This window comes from Boleophthalmus pectinirostris, unplaced genomic scaffold (assembly GCF_026225935.1).
Source record: "Boleophthalmus pectinirostris isolate CB_2022bp ecotype Guang Dong unplaced genomic scaffold, ASM2622593v1 HiC_scaffold_8, whole genome shotgun sequence".
In the NCBI taxonomy this organism is placed as follows: domain Eukaryota; kingdom Metazoa; phylum Chordata; class Actinopteri; order Gobiiformes; family Gobiidae; genus Boleophthalmus; species Boleophthalmus pectinirostris.
In genome coordinates, this window is record NW_026571515.1 from 13,854,918 (window position 1) to 13,871,105 (window position 16,188).

At 41.6% G+C, this 16,188-nt stretch overlaps 1 long non-coding RNA gene across 1 annotated transcript; it reads left to right on the forward strand.

Moving 5' to 3' along the window:
• The first annotated feature begins 6,872 nt into the window (after positions 1–6,872).
• Positions 6,873–8,156, forward strand: LOC129412272 (uncharacterized). Its single transcript, XR_008633642.1, has 3 exons — positions 6,873–6,926; positions 7,726–7,874; positions 8,072–8,156. It is a non-coding gene; the product is annotated as an uncharacterized LOC129412272 (long non-coding RNA).
• The last annotated feature ends 8,032 nt before the right edge of the window (positions 8,157–16,188 follow it).

Here is a 16,188-nt window from a genome sequence, read left to right on the forward strand (position 1 = left end):
ACACGTCACAAATGTACAAAAACGTTCTTCTCGTCATATGGAAATTGTGTTTGAGCTCAATATCAGTGAAGCAGTGAAGCACACGGCAATCCCACCACTCTACGACTCCGCACCTACATGTTCCTTTTTATGAACGTTTCTGCCACTGCCCCACAAAACTCCACGGCCAAAAACTTCGTCCTTCAACTTTTCAATCTTCTCCTTAAAACAAATAAGCTGTACACGCTCTGGCTCTGGTACGACAGCAACTTTAAAATCTCCAGGTGCTCAATGCTGTGTCCATGTTTAGGCGACTTCCGTAAACACTGAGCACGCTCTCTGGTGTGACGTTGTCATGTCCTCCAATGCACATGTGGGACACTTTTGGGGCGTTTAAAGTTCACACTGGAGATCACATACACGTCACATTTGATTGGAAATGTGAACAACCTCGCAAAAAAATCAGATTTTACAAAAAAAATCCAAATTGAGCATTAAGCCCTGCAGTCTGAACGTAGGCTTTTTTTTTCTCATTTAAGGATGTTTAAGACCCTCATTTACAAAAGAACCCGCCACATGTAGTTCTGCAGTACTTATAACCTGAAACTGCTCTATCTCTGTTTTACTGTTAGTCTTGTTCTGGATTGTTCTAACCTTCTGTTTGTAACACATGGTGTTTTCTGTAAATTTAATAAAATGATGCTATTTGCAGTTGTTGTTAGTGTATATACCTGCCCAGCTGACGGCCCTGTCCCCATAGACTGTAAATACAAATGGACAAAGAAAATCCTTTAGCCAATGTGTCCTAAACAGGAAGTGAGCATGGGCGCGCTTCTGGCTCCATCAACTTCCAATTGATTTTACATTGAAAAATGATCACCACTCTCTTTATAACTGCTGCTGTGAGCCTCGTCATTTTTCTTCTTGTGAGTGAGTTCACCTCTCTACAGATCTGACATGTAACTAGGCTCTAGGGAAGGAGTCCCCAATTCCCGGGCCAGGAACCAGTACCAGGCCATGGGTCGTTTGGTACTGATCCGCAAGAGCGCAAACTCTCCCTCCCATACACCGCGTGGACCGTGCCTCATGGGCTGCATCTCTAAACCAGAACTAAAACCAGAACTAAACCAGAACTAAAACCAGAACTAAAACCAGAACTAAACCAGAACCAAACCAAAACTAAAACCAGGACTAAACTAGGACTAAATCAGGATTTAGGGTATTTTGCCAATATAGAGAATGTAATACATGAAGATCAGAGCAAGTACCAATGTGTGAACGTGTCGCTCCATAGTGAGTCAACCCTCTGTTCCCCGGGCTCAGATGACCTGGAGCGTGGAGTGATGTTAGGTAACTCGGCCTGAGAAGCGCTTTCCCCAGGAAGAACCAAGTGCGTGGAGGACGGGCCGCTCAGAATAAGATATAACGAACCAAACTGGATTCACGCTTCTGTCCAGATGCTTTGCACCACCTCAGAACCAGTCACAGTCCTCGAGTACAGAGGACCGGAGCAGCCCATCTGGACCTGTAGTCCACAGCACATTCTCACTTTCCCTGCATGGATCCAGTGTGAAGAGAACGGCATGGCCCCTCGGACCCAGTCCACTGTGCACTGGTCTTGCTCGCCCCCGTCTGGAACCAGGACATGGAGGATGGAGCCTCTGGACCATCTGACAAACGCGCTCAGGGGACGGCACAAGACCAAGGACCAGACCCCCAGGTCCGTCTTGAGGGGCTGCATGCTACGGTGAGTGCTCCCAGGGAACATCAGTACCTTTCACAATTGTACCGATCCGCAAAATACTGTTGGACATAAAACCAGTCCGTGGTGCAAAAAAATGTTGGGGACCACTGCTAGGACATCACTCGCTGTCTCCATACACTGGAAAAAAAACAATATCACAATATCTAGATAAGTTAAAAAGACTTAAATTAAGGACATTTAACTTTATTTGATTAGATCCAACTTGACAAGTAAAATGATCTACCAGTGGAATAAGTGTGTTCGTCTTAATTCAAGGAACATTAGATTTTGTTTCTTATTTTAAGTGCAAAAAGTTGTTGTTTTTCTTATTTTAAGTGTTGCAAGATGTATTTTTATATTTTAAGTACAAAAGGTCTAGTTCCATTTTCACATTTTACTTGTGACATGAAATTTACTCAAATCAAATCAAACTTTCTTAATTCAAGTCATCTTAACTGTGTTAATTGTTGTGTAATGTATTATCCTCAAATGACCGGACAGTGGGGAAACACCAAGGTCTGTGTTATTTCAGATGAGCAAACATTCAAATATTCTTGGATGCTTGATTTCCAATCCAAATGACCTGCAGCCTGACTTTCAAATAGACCTGCATAAAAAGGGGAATTTTTATATCAGCACAGACCAACAAACTATATCCTGTAGATTTACATTTTGACGTATTATTATTGCCATACTGCACACACAACTTTGCATTTGAGAGATCCAAATTTCCACTTTTACACCCCAAGAAACAATTTAAACCACTGCTTCTCAATAATTTTTTGTCACGCCTCCCAGACCAGGACTGAGACTGGGACTGAGACCGGTTTAGTCCTGGTTTAGTCCTGGTTCAGTCACGAATCGCATACCCCCACTTAGAAAATCCCCACTACACCACTGGTAATTAATAACAGTAATACATAGTAGCTACAGATGCAGTTTGCTGCTTTGGCTGGTTCCCTTTTGACTCTCAAATCAACGGGTCTGAATCCGATGATGTTGTCGTTCGCTGCTAAAGGCCCTGGTGACACCAACTCAAAATCTGACTGGCTGAAGCAACAGTTTCATGCACATTCATTTTGTGTTTGAGGGCCTGCAAGAACAGATTGTGAAGGCCTCAGGGACACTTCTTTGACTCTGACTCTGCCTGGCAACATATGATGGCTGAAATGGGATTGGTTAAATGCTTTAATATGAAAATACATGTCTGGAAGCAGCACAAGCATTGGAAAACCTCTGAAAGGAAGTGGACAGATCATTTGGAATTATTTAATAATAATATAATTAACATCAGTCTGTGATTCAGATATTTTTTTAGGCCAACAGAGAAGGCCTTGCAGACCCTGACTGCACACAGACACAGTCCAAGAAAGAGGCAGCACAGAGGCGTAAAGGCAGATACAGCCTGAAATCATCTGCAGACAGGTGAAAGGAAAAAATATGTTTTTTCAATTATGTTTTTCAATGAAATATTTCTCAAAGTCAAAGTAACGGCGAAGACCAAAATGAAACATCCCCCACACCCAGGTAAATTAAATAAATAAAGTGCAGGACTGGTGTCAGCAGAACCACGTCCTCATCAACATAGAGAAGACCAAGGAGACTGCACTCTCCTGCCCCCTCACCACTGAACATCCTGGGAAAGAACACTGAGCGAGTGGAAATACCTGGGTGTTTATCTTGTCCAGTGCAGTTTGTTGATGAACAGACACAGATGCTCTGAACAGAAAGGACGAGCTCCACCTCCTGAGCACCGTCTACAGTTCTGGTGCTGTTATCCTCCTGTATTCAACTGCACTGTATTCAAAACAATATTTACTTCAGAGGTTATATCTGTGTGATCAGCCCAAAGTTGATCCAGTAGTTGGGTTATAGCACCACCTACTGGCCAATGCTGGAGTTCAGATGACACCACAACATCATATTGGTCAACAATATTTACAGTTGGTAAATTGCTGTTAAAATTCATTTTTGTGTAATACACTAAGCTACAGCACCAACTGTGGCAAAAAGTGTTTCTATGATTAACTGAGGCAGGTTAATAAACACACACACAGTTTATTTGTACAGAGTTTTAAAATGAAGAGTTCTTTTTATTATGATTATTAATCCACTCCATGATGATAGCTCATTTCTTTATGTTGTTGTTACACTTTCATTTGCTCACACAAAAGGACTTTCCGCAGTCTCACTGCAGGAGGTCGAGTTGGACTCACCTGAATCACAGACAGGAGAACATCCATCCTGTGTGCTAACAGCCTCTCTACAGTGCAGTGCTGACAAACTACTGGGAGTGAGAATCCGAACAGAGGCCAGCGCTTCTGAAACCTGCTCACTACTGCAACCTGGTGGTGTAATCACTATTTCAGTTTTGCATTATTTTTTCTTCTTATAAATTCTTGATGCATTTCTATATTTTTATTTTTACTTGTACATGGAGCAGGAACAGAAGCAACTTGGATAATTAAGTAGATGTAACTTGCCCAACAGTGATCATAAACATGCAAACTAAAGTAGGAAAATGATGAACACAGATATTTGCAGAAAACTGAGGGAGGATATTGTGCTTAACTGTGATTTTTTTTTAGTGCAAACATTTGTTTAAAAAAAAAAAAGAGACAATTGAGTTGGCTGATGGTTGCACAAAGCTTATGCTGTTATCACAGACGCTGGATATAAACAGGACATTTATGTTGTTTTTGCAATCTACAAGCTCTTGACACGCTACATCTTCTTAGGAATGCAAACTACCCTGCAGCATTTGAAAGCAGAATCATTGCAAATCTAAAGATCTTTGTAAGAACTTAGAACAAACATTTGAGATGACAATAATTCCTCAAATCACTAAAATGTGTCTAGGGCTACGTTCAGACTGCAGGGCTTAATGTTTAATAATTTTTTTGTGAAATCCGATGTTTTTTGCGAGGTTGTTCACATTTCCAACATTTCCATTTTAAATGCACCTTGTATGTGATCTCCAGTGTGAACAGTAAACGTGTTCCGCATGTGCAATGGAGGACACGATGACGTCAACCACAGCGAGCGTGCTCTGTGTTTACAGAAGTTGTCCAAACATGGATGCGAGCATTGAGCACCTGGAGATTTTAAAGTTCCTCTCGTACCGGAGCCAGAACATGAACAACTTATTTGTTTTAAAGAGGAGATTGAGAAGGAGAAGGACGAGGTTTTTGGCCGTGGTGTTTTGTGGGACAGTGGCAGCAACGTCTGTTGAAAGGAACGTGCGAAGACGTAGCCAAGAGTGGTGAGTGGTGATGTGCTTCGCTTCAGAGACACGGAGTTCATTAACAATTTTTACCTACTTCAGTGCAGAATAGTGATGTTTGTGTCGTGTTGATAACGTGTAGGTCTAATGAATGCATTTTGGCTGTTCAGTCTGAAGTCGCATGTCAACAGATCGGATATATATCGGACATCATATATCGGATACATATTAGGACCACATATCGAAGTGGCCTGGGTCGCATTTGAAAAAATCTGATCTGTGTTGTTCAGACTGTCATTAAAAGATCAGATACAGGTCACATAGGGGCCAAAAAATTGGATTTGGGTCACTTCAGGCTGCAGTCTAGGTGTCAACTTTCTGAGGTGGAACTGTCCATTTGACACTGAAATCGGTGAGTCCCTTGCCTTTGTCCCGCAGTATTAAGGCAATCTGAAAGAAAAGAGTACAACAAAATAATTTCATGAACTGGATACAGTGCAATGGCTGAAGCTCTTGAGTGTAACTGTGCATAGTGATAATATCCAGTGTCACTGTCGGGGACTTGAACCAGCTAAACCACCAACACAAAAAAATGTTACAGCCTTTAAAAATAGTGAAACAGAAAGAACGAGTAGATAGGAGTTAAATTAAAAGTGTATGTAAAAGGCACCGACTGCTGGTTAGTGTGCAAAACCAGCCATATGCTAAACAAAGGCGAACAATGAAAAGTAACATACCTTTTTTGTTATCTGCTTAGAATAGGTTGGATCTGAAAGGTCTACATCCGACTGAAGTTTTAGTTTAATTAGTTTAGTCTTGGTCTTAAAAGCTGTAATTGACAGAAAAAGGTTCAGCAAAGTTGAATAGAAGTTAAACACAAAATGTACATTTGATTCACCATATGCACAGACAAATGGCTGCATCGATGAACAGGATGCGTCATTCCATCTGTGAGTGTCATCCTCCCAAACGCAGTGCTGATCTCTTAGATAATTATTAGGTTGATTAGGGAGCCAGTTTGTGAATCGGTTCTTGTTGCCATCAGACCACCTCCAGGGCTTTCTGTACAGACCAAACCAGGCCCATTGGTCTGGTACAAGAACAGACACCACTGCAGAGTTTTCCGTCTCATCTTCGATCATGGCCAGGTCTGTGTGGTGCTGTCTGCAGTAGCTCTGAGCGTCCTCCCAGGTCATAGTGGTAGAAATAAATGTGTACTGTTTGGGGCCACTTGATGAACCTGTGAAAATTAAACGGTCCTATATTACACAAAATGGATTTTTGTGAGCTTTAAGCCATGTTGAAATGTTGTTACCTCCTCAAAAACAGACCTGGACTTTTGTTTTGTTTTATGCATATCTTTGAGTAATCCAGCATTATTAAGCTGTGTTCAGACGTCTCTATTTGGATGCCTTTGCATTGGAGTTCAGATGCCTCTGATGCGCAATTTGGACGCCGTGGACAAAAGGGAGAAAAATACTTGACACGTGTCCATTGCCCTGGAAACAAATTCCCGATCCCAATCTTTTCCGGAAACGATGGCAGACCAGGCTGAGAGTACGGTGGCCGACGGGGGCCAAACGCACTGCAATAGCTCAATGCGTCTCATTTAGAGTAAACAACTTCAAGTACAGAAACGATGCAAATTCACAGGGTCAAACACAAGTTTAAACGAGGTACAAACAAAAAAGTGGTGCAAATGAAAAAGAAAACGCGCTGCAAGAAACAAAGACCATCATCATCAAATGCACTGCAAATAGAGAAACAACGCAAAGCGCGAAACGGTGAAAACCAAGAAAACACCTGCAAAAGAAAAACGCTGCATAAAGAGTCGCCACAACGGAAGTGCTCCAAACCTGCTCAGTGTAACAGCTCAATGGAGAGACACACCGGCTGGACAGAGAGAAAGGATCTGCCTTTGAGTGAGACAGAAAACAGCTGACTGACGATAAACTACAGCGGGGACTAATGATTGTTACGGTAATGTGGCTTTTATTTGATTATATTCACCTACTGTGTTACGGTCATAACCCACAAAACTGTCAAATAAGTTTGTTTTTAACTGTGTGAACCTCGGAGCTTTGAGCTAAAACTTTACCTACTAATTTGGAGCTAAAGCGATGAAAAGTCCACTCAAACTTTCATATTTGAACAGAAAGTGTCGTTGTCCTGGAAATAAGTGCCATTTCTGGATCTTTGCCTGGAACGATGGACCAGGCTGAGAGAAACTTTAGTGCAACGGTTTTCAATAGTTGAGGCTCGCCTCCCTGGGAAGCACCAAAGAGCCACTGGGAAGGCGCGACACATGCAGATTAAGGTTCGGACTAGACCAGGACTGATCCCAGGACCGAACTAGGACTAAACCAGAACTGAATCAGGACTGAGTGTGGGTGACCGCGGGCGAAAGGACTGGCGCAGAGGTCTGTGCCCCATGGCGCTAAAGTAGCTGTCGCCTGATCGTGCCTTTGCGGACACCTCCGTGGTCTCGCGGTTTCTCTCTCTCGCTCTCAAATCCAAGATTAGTTCTGGTCTAGTCCTGGGCTAGTCCGGGCCTTCACAGTCAATAATTAGTGAAATATTTTTGGCAAATAATAATATCAGAGGTAGTTGACATATTCTGAAGGGATCCTTGATTGGTGACTGTAAGATGTTTTTTTGACTATTACTTAAACACAATACATCCAAGCAAGTACAGTAGTAAACTACTACTAACAGAGAAAACTGTAAAGAGAAAACTGTTTAGAAATGTTTTATATTAATTTTCTTTTCTCATTTGCAGACTCCTGTATGAGGACACAACACACTGCTGGGGCCACAGAACTGTTGGCTGATGAGACACTCATGATTCATGAAATGGGTCAAATGCAGATGACAAAGTAAGGCCACACTGCACTGGAGGTGCTGAACCAGACTCCTGCCACAGATTAGGTATGGTGCATGTTGCATTGAAAACTCCAGTATTAATAAGGGCTGCAAATGAATCATGCTCATGTTGAGATCATGATTTAAAGAGTAAAAATACTTATATTAATATTTAGCTGTTTCAATTTAGATATTTTCCATTTTCCTGTAATCATTTTGTAGTTTTTGTAATGTGTGTGTCATTACTGGTTTTCACTTTGGAGGACCTGACTTTGAACCTATCAGACATAAGGCCCATTCTGCTCTTCCTCCTCCAGAAGACAAGAGATACATCAGACTGAGTGGCCCAAGTACAATGGTTCATGTCTTCACTGTCCATGTCCACACAGGAGGTCTTCCAGACTGCAGCACATCTGTAGGGCCTCTGGTTGCATCAGGCCTCCCTCCTGCTGTCTCTAATGTGTGTTATTAGTGATGTGTCCTTAAAGTTTAGGTTTAACTTCTAATTTCTTGCAGAAGTAAAACAGTAAAATGGTGGTTTCTTTTCATCTTAGCTGAGGAGCACCTAAACAACTTCATCACTGAGGCAGTGTACCATGATAAATGTGGCCTTATATGATATTACCAAGTGTGTGAGACTAAACTGAAAACATATCATTTACTCATAAGTTTATCTGAATGTTTTTCGTCTATACTGACATTTGTTTCATGGTGAAATGTGTCTTTATTTGGTGTCTCTTTTGGTAGTAACTGATTACGTGCACTATAAGAATTTACTATTGTACTGCAGTTATGCAGTGATATTGGAGGTTTCTAGGACTGTATACCTGTACTGGGACACTTCATCCAGAACAGTACTCCGATTAGAGAGTAGAAACAAACACAGGAATGTATTTTTTTGAGCTTTAATGTCTTGTCTTCAATCTTTTCAGCTGATTGATTGATTTTGTCTGGTTCTCTCTATCATAGACACAGACTTTGATTGGTTAAGGGAAATGACCTGAAGCCAGAGCAGTCTAGTAGTCTAGTCTGCAGTAACAGTGTCACTTTGCAAAGATAATTTGTCCATTTTGAACTGTCACCTGGTTCTGTAAAAAGGTAACAATTTGAGAGTACACTGACATACAGTTGTTTGTACAAACCTATTACTGCACTGTGTGTGTAATGGGTTTAATGTCTGACTATTCAAATTATGACAAACTATTTCCAGAAGTTCCTATGATTGTTTAATAAATCATCTTTTCTCAAAGGAGAGATGTCTTTTTTTAAATAAACTGACGTAAATGCATTCCCGGTATAAATGTAATCCCTTATCAATAGAAACATACTTCATAATGCATATCCCATCACAGTTTTTGAAACTTTAAGGTCATTTAGTCTATTTTAGATGTATCCCAGAAATAAAACCGTTTTGTTTTTGCAAAAGTTAAACATAAGTTTTCGCTTTCAGCCATAAGATTTGGATGAGAATTATTAGAATAACTTGGTCTCCTACAGTTTGAGTACCCATGCGATTTTTGTACGTAATTTGTGTGGTGCCTGTTGTTAGCATTAGTGTTAGCATCTAATAAAATAACTACACCTGTCTCATTTCGGCACGGCCTTTGCGGTCCGCGGACACTGCTACTGAGCGCCCACTGCAGGTTTGGACCACTTCCGTTGTGGCGACTCTTTATGCAGCGTTTTTCTTTTGCAGGTGTTTTCTTGGTTTTCATTGTTTCGCACTTTGCATCGTTTCTCTATTTGCAGCGCATTTGATGATGATGCATTTGTCTTTGTTTCTTGCAGCGCGTTTTTTTTATTTGCACCACTTTTTTTGTTTGTACCTCGTTTAAACTTGTTTTTGACCCTGTGAATTTGCATCGTTTCTGTACTTGAAGTTGTTTACTCTAAATGAGACGCATTGAGCTGTTGCAGTGCATTTGTGCATTTAAGTGTTTGGTTCACCAAAACATGGAGAAGGGCCGTTTATTCCACTCATTATTGTCCACAATATTATACATTTGAAACTCGTGTACGAGCGCGGCCACGTTACTGGTGTAGTGCAGGGTCTCCAGCAGTCCACACCGCGACCACAGACTTCTATAAAACACAGTCTGTGACCAACACAGAGAACAAAATAATGACCCAACCTGAGAGAAAACGCATCCCTTGGACGCAGCAGGAGCCAGGCTTTGATTTAATGAACGCAACTTTAACACTTTTACTTTAGTCTTTACGCACTGAGCAGCAGAGTGACCCAAGTCTGCACACAACACGAAGTCTACGGTCCGAACCTGACCCGAACCCAAAATCTTCCCTACATTTTTGTGTTATGGGGAACTCTTGCACATGAGAGCTGCTCTCTAACAGTATGAAGAACAGAATAATGCCCGTGCCCGTCCCGACCCAGACCTACACTCACAGGTTCAGCAGTTTGGATGTTTCGTGTGGACTTTAATTATCACCGCTTGCACGTATGTACGTGTAATATATATATATATATATATATATATATATATATATATATATATATATATATATATATATATATATATATATATATATATATATATATATATATGTACAGGGCCAGTCCACACATACATCATAGGCAGACTTAAAAATATAGCGATAAAACTCTTGAAACTGCAAGAAAACACATCAGCTTTACTGCAAAGATGTGCTGCCTAAATATTATGAAATATTATTAAATGAACAGATGAGTCGTTGTTGTCACATTTAGTTTTGTATTTATCTATTAAACCTTGTTGTCTTTGACGTCTTTGTCGTGACTGCGTGGTGCTGCGTGGAGCATCCCCCTCCCTCTGTCCCGTGTGTCTCGGTCAAACCCACTGATTATCGGCTCATGTTTAGGGAAATCTCATTCACGAGTCACTTTACATGCTCTTTTATGGTGAGGTGGAGGTGTGGAGAGGGCGTGACGTGACGTGGGTTTACGTGCGCAAATTGTAGTTGCAGGTGGGATTTATAAAGCAAAGATTGCGTGGTTTGGTGCGTGTGGTGGGTTTTCTAAATATGGAGTTTGCGTGGCGCACACCTCTCATGGCTACTAGGCGTACGCACTAAGTTACGACAACTCCTACGCAGTTTTTTATAAATGAGGCCCCCAGTCTAGTCCTGGTCTAGTCCTTGTCTAGTCCTGGTCCGGTCCTGGTGTAGTCCTGGCGATCGGTTCGGTGATTGCGGCGTATATTTATACTCTGCTAATGTTTGTGGCTCCCGCCCTGGTTCTCGGGTCTTTCTCCTTCTTCTGGATAATAATGTTGCTGCGTCTCTGGATACTCGTCTCTGATTGGTTGAAAAATTCCGCATTTTCAACTTTTGACGCTCACGACATTCTGACTCGACGCTTTAGACTCGCACCACGCTGGCGCCACCAAGATCCGCTGCAAAAACACAGAACGCCCAAGACGAGTGTCTATATAGACTTTGCATATAAACTGGACGCCTTGATGCCGCAGTCTGAATGGACCTTTAGTCTGTCTACAGTCCATCTCCAAATCCTCTGCTCCACCTTGTGATGTCACGAAGCGGTTGTTTTCAAATTAAAACCTACTTTTATGTTTTTGTTCAGTTGACTGGTAATTCCAGAGCTGAAATTGTCCAAGCGATTCTAGTGAAGGTGTAATTGAGTTGAGACAAGAATGTATTTGAACGCCTTTTCTACCTTTAAGGCACTCAAAGCATTTACATCACTCACCCATTAACACACACATTCACACAGCAGTGTTCGCAGATACTGGAGGCAAGAGGAGTTAAGTGCTCAAGAACACAAAGGCAATACTAATTTAAGGAACTACAATCACAGCGTCAACCTGTGGATCAGTTGATGTGATCACAATACTGATGATGTTTTTTGTCACGAGGGAGATCTGAACTGAACTGAACTTCGGATCAGAGGACAAACACGACCGATGGAGCTATTGCTGCAAATTTTCACTTAAAGTCAACAATTCTGTACTTTAAAATGCAGTATGTCCATATTGGCAGAGGTGACATTGTGAAAAATATACATTTGTTTTCCAACGATTTTAGGCTACCATGTGATGTTAAATTTGTGATATCTTTGGTCCATGTCTCACAAGTTTGTTGCAAGGCCACAGTGGATGACAATAGAAATTTTTCAGTTTATCTAATCCCTAGCCAGGTTGGTGCCACCTAGTGCCTCCGCTCAATTTCTTTTCTCTCCAGCAACTAGGCGAGGAATTGTAATACACTAGACGGTTTGCAAGAACACCAGAAGTTGTAGATCGCACACCAGCCAATCAGAGAAGAGCTGTGAAGCCATGACGTCAAACTCAAGCGTCTGTCTGGGTCCCTTTTGTGGAACAGCACAACAGTAAACAAAGCGTTGAGATGGATGTAGACGAAGACAGACGTTCTGTGTTGACAACAATTCCTGAGATTGAGGATTTAAAGGCGAAACAAAGAGAATGTTTGGTGAATTTTATCATGGCGATAGATGTTATTGACCTTCTTCCTATGGGATTTGGTGCATTACATACGTCACGACCAAATAGTAGTGATTGGTTAAATAAAAAACAAAAACCCAGCTATCATCAAGCAAACAAATCAGAATGCTGCGAGGTCGGACGGTTTCCACAAAGTGAAACCGGCTGATGAATCAGGCTATCTAATCCCTGGTTAGAATCATGCAACTGAATCGGAACCCTAACTGCAGAATAAAATTGATTTCTGTATTAATTTCAACCTGAATGACTTTTTAAATCAGGTTAATTTAAATAGTTTTTTGAGTGATTGTACTAAAATATACAGTTTTCAATATAAAGTCCATTGTCTCACAACTCTTCAGGGGGCAAACTGCTCAAAACAGTGGAATAAGTCAAGCTGGGCTTGACTTATGTATGTATATGTATAGGTAGGTATATAGGCAGATATATATGATGGTGGTGTATTAACTGTACTTATAAATATGTAAGTAAATAAATTAATGAGTGTTATTCAAAATTCCAATTGCTTTTTGGCACACTGAATGATGTAAATTGTCTCACCTGTGAAACAAACAGATGGCCAGAGACTCTCACAAGGACCATCACCCCAAAGTCCATTATACATCACGCCACAAAAGTTTGTCCCTTCATTGTGGTCCGGCTCACCAGCTTTCCAGTTCTGGTATCCTCCAGGGCTGGTGTTCCCAGTGGAAGACCATCTCCAGGAGTTAGAGTCATTACCCATCACACCTTTCCATGAGGCAGGGTCATCGACAGTCCAATCCAGGCATCCCCAGTGAATGAACTGGGTCTTTGAAAACGGTTGATGTCGTCCATGTTTCTGAATGTGGCCAGGTCAGTGTAGTGCTCTCTGCAGTACTGTTGAGCCTCAGACCAGGTCATCGGCAAGTTTATGGCATGGTACTCGTAGATCACATTGTGGAAGGATAATGCTGTTTTTAAACCTAAGAACACATAAGACAGAGAGTTAAAAAGAAGAAAAAAACTTAACACTTATTCTATGTAGGAGACATTTCTCACCACAGAGCAGGAATATGTGAATCAGGTTATCCATCTATTTCTCCAGGGAAAATATAATATTCTTGAGAGAAAATCAGAAAATGAAATGGTTCATTGCCCGTAGTCTGTTGATCTGTCTCGCATCTGTGAAATCCCAGAGACCTCAGACAAAAGAGGCACATTTAAAAAACACCGTATATTTGACTAATCAAATCACATCATGCAAACTGGGGTATTGGTTGTTTACACCTTGTAGCCGCACATAGTTTGGCCGTTGCCAGCCAACGTAGGGGCGTAGGACTGGCAGGTACGTCCCCCTCTCTGCTGTCATTTCTGTATTACCAAATTACTCTTAGTATTTATACGCAGGGCACAGGGGTATTGGTAAGTTGCTGCTCAATACAGAAGAGTTTGTGATTGTGATTTTAATGTCTTTCTCATTCTGTAAAGCACTTGGAATTACTTTGTACAAATGGTGCTATAGAAATGATCTTGTCTTCTGGACATGAGTGAAAGCAATAGAAGCACCTTGGATCACAGACTTTAAAGGGCCCATAATACACTATTTTCTGATGAATATTGTAATGTTGTTTCCACCTCAAAAACAGACCTGAAGTTGTGTTTTGTTTCATTCACACATGGTAACACACAAACCGTGCATATTTAGGCTGGTAATACAGGTAGTGCTCCACTGTGTTTTTAAGATCAATACACTTTCACTAGAATAATTTGAATAATTTAATCTCTGGAATAGCTCATCTCTACTGAACAAAAGGTAAAAGGAGCTGTTAACATGAAGCAAATCCTTTAGCCAACGTGTCCTAAACAGGAAGTGAGCATGGGCGCGCTTCTGGCTCCATCAACTTCCAATTGATTTTACATTGAAAAATGATCACCACTCTCTTTATAACTGCTGCTGTGAGCCTCGTCATTTTTCTTCTTGTGAGTGAGTTCACCTCTCTACAGATCTGACATGTAACTAGGCTCTAGGGAAGGAGTCCCCAATTCCCGGCCAGGAACCAGTACCAGGCCATGGGTCGTTTGGTACTGATCCGCAAGAGCGCAAACTCTCCCTCCCATACACCGCGTGTGGACCGTGCCTCATGGGCTGCATCTCTAAACCAGAACTAAAACCAGAACTAAACCAGAACTAAAACCAGAAATAAAACCAGAACTAAACCAGAACCAAACCAAAACTAAAACCAGGACTAAACTAGGACTAAATCAGGATTTAGGGTATTTTTGCCAATATAGAGAATGTAATACATGAAGATCAGAGCAAGTACCAATGTGTGAACGTGTCGCTCCATAGTGAGTCAACCCTCTGTTCCCCGGGCTCAGATGACCTGGAGCGTGGAGTGATGTTAGGTAACTCGGCCTGAGAAGCGCTTTCCCCAGGAAGAACCAAGTGCGTGGAGGACGGGCCGCTCAGAATAAGATATAACGAACCAAACTGGATTCACGCTTCTGTCCAGATGCTTTGCACCACCTCAGAACCAGTCACAGTCCTCGAGTACAGAGGACCGGAGCAGCCCATCTGGACCTGTAGTCCACAGCACATTCTCACTTTCCCTGCATGGATCCAGTGTGAAGAGAACGGCATGGCCCCTCGGACCCAGTCCACTGTGCACTGGTCTTGCTCGCCCCCGTCTGGAACCAGGACATGGAGGATGGAGCCTCTGGACCATCTGACAAACGCGCTCAGGGGACGGCACAAGACCAAGGACCAGACCCCCAGGTCCGTCTTGAGGGGCTGCATGCTACGGTGAGTGCTCCCAGGGAACATCAGTACCTTTCACAATTGTACCGATCCGCAAAATACTGTTGGACATAAAACCAGTCCGTGGTGCAAAAAAATGTTGGGGACCACTGCTAGGACATCACTCGCTGTCTCCATACACTGGAAAAAAAACAAATATCACAATATCTAGATAAGTTAAAAAGACTTAAATTAAGGACATTTAACTTTATTTGATTAGATCCAACTTGACAAGTAAAATGATCTACCAGTGGAATAAGTGTGTTCGTCTTAATTCAAGGAACATTAGATTTTGTTTCTTATTTTAAGTGCAAAAAGTTGTTGTTTTTCTTATTTTAAGTGTTGCAAGATGTATTTTTATATTTTAAGTACAAAAGGTCTAGTTCCATTTTCACATTTTACTTGTGACGTGAAATTTACTCAAATCAAATCAAACTTTCTTAATTCAAGTCATCTTAACTGTGTTAATTGTTGTGTAATGTATTATCCTCAAATGACCGGACAGTGGGGAAACACCAAGGTCTGTGTTATTTCAGATGAGCAAACATTCAAATATTCTTGGATGCTTGATTTCCAATCCAAATGACCTGCAGCCTGACTTTCAAATAGACCTGCATAAAAAAGGGGAATTTTTATATCAGCACAGACCAACAAACTATATCCTGTAGATTTACATTTTGACGTATTATTATTGCCATACTGCACACACAACTTTGCATTTGAGAGATCCAAATTTCCACTTTTACACCCCAAGAAACAATTTAAACCACTGCTTCTCAATAATTTTTTGTCACGCCTCCCAGACCAGGACTGAGACTGGGACTGAGACCGGTTTAGTCCTGGTTTAGTCCTGGTTCAGTCACGAATCGCATACCCCCACTTAGAAAATCCCCACTACACCACTGGTAATTAATAACAGTAATACATAGTAGCTACAGATGCAGTTTGCTGCTTTGGCTGGTTCCCTTTTGACTCTCAAATCAACGGGTCTGAATCCGATGATGTTGTCGTTCGCTGCTAAAGGCCCTGGTGACACCAACTCAAAATCTGACTGGCTGAAGCAACAGTTTCATGCACATTCATTTTGTGTTTGAGGGCCTGCAAGAACAGATTGTGAAGGCCTCAGGGACACTTCTTTGACTCTGAC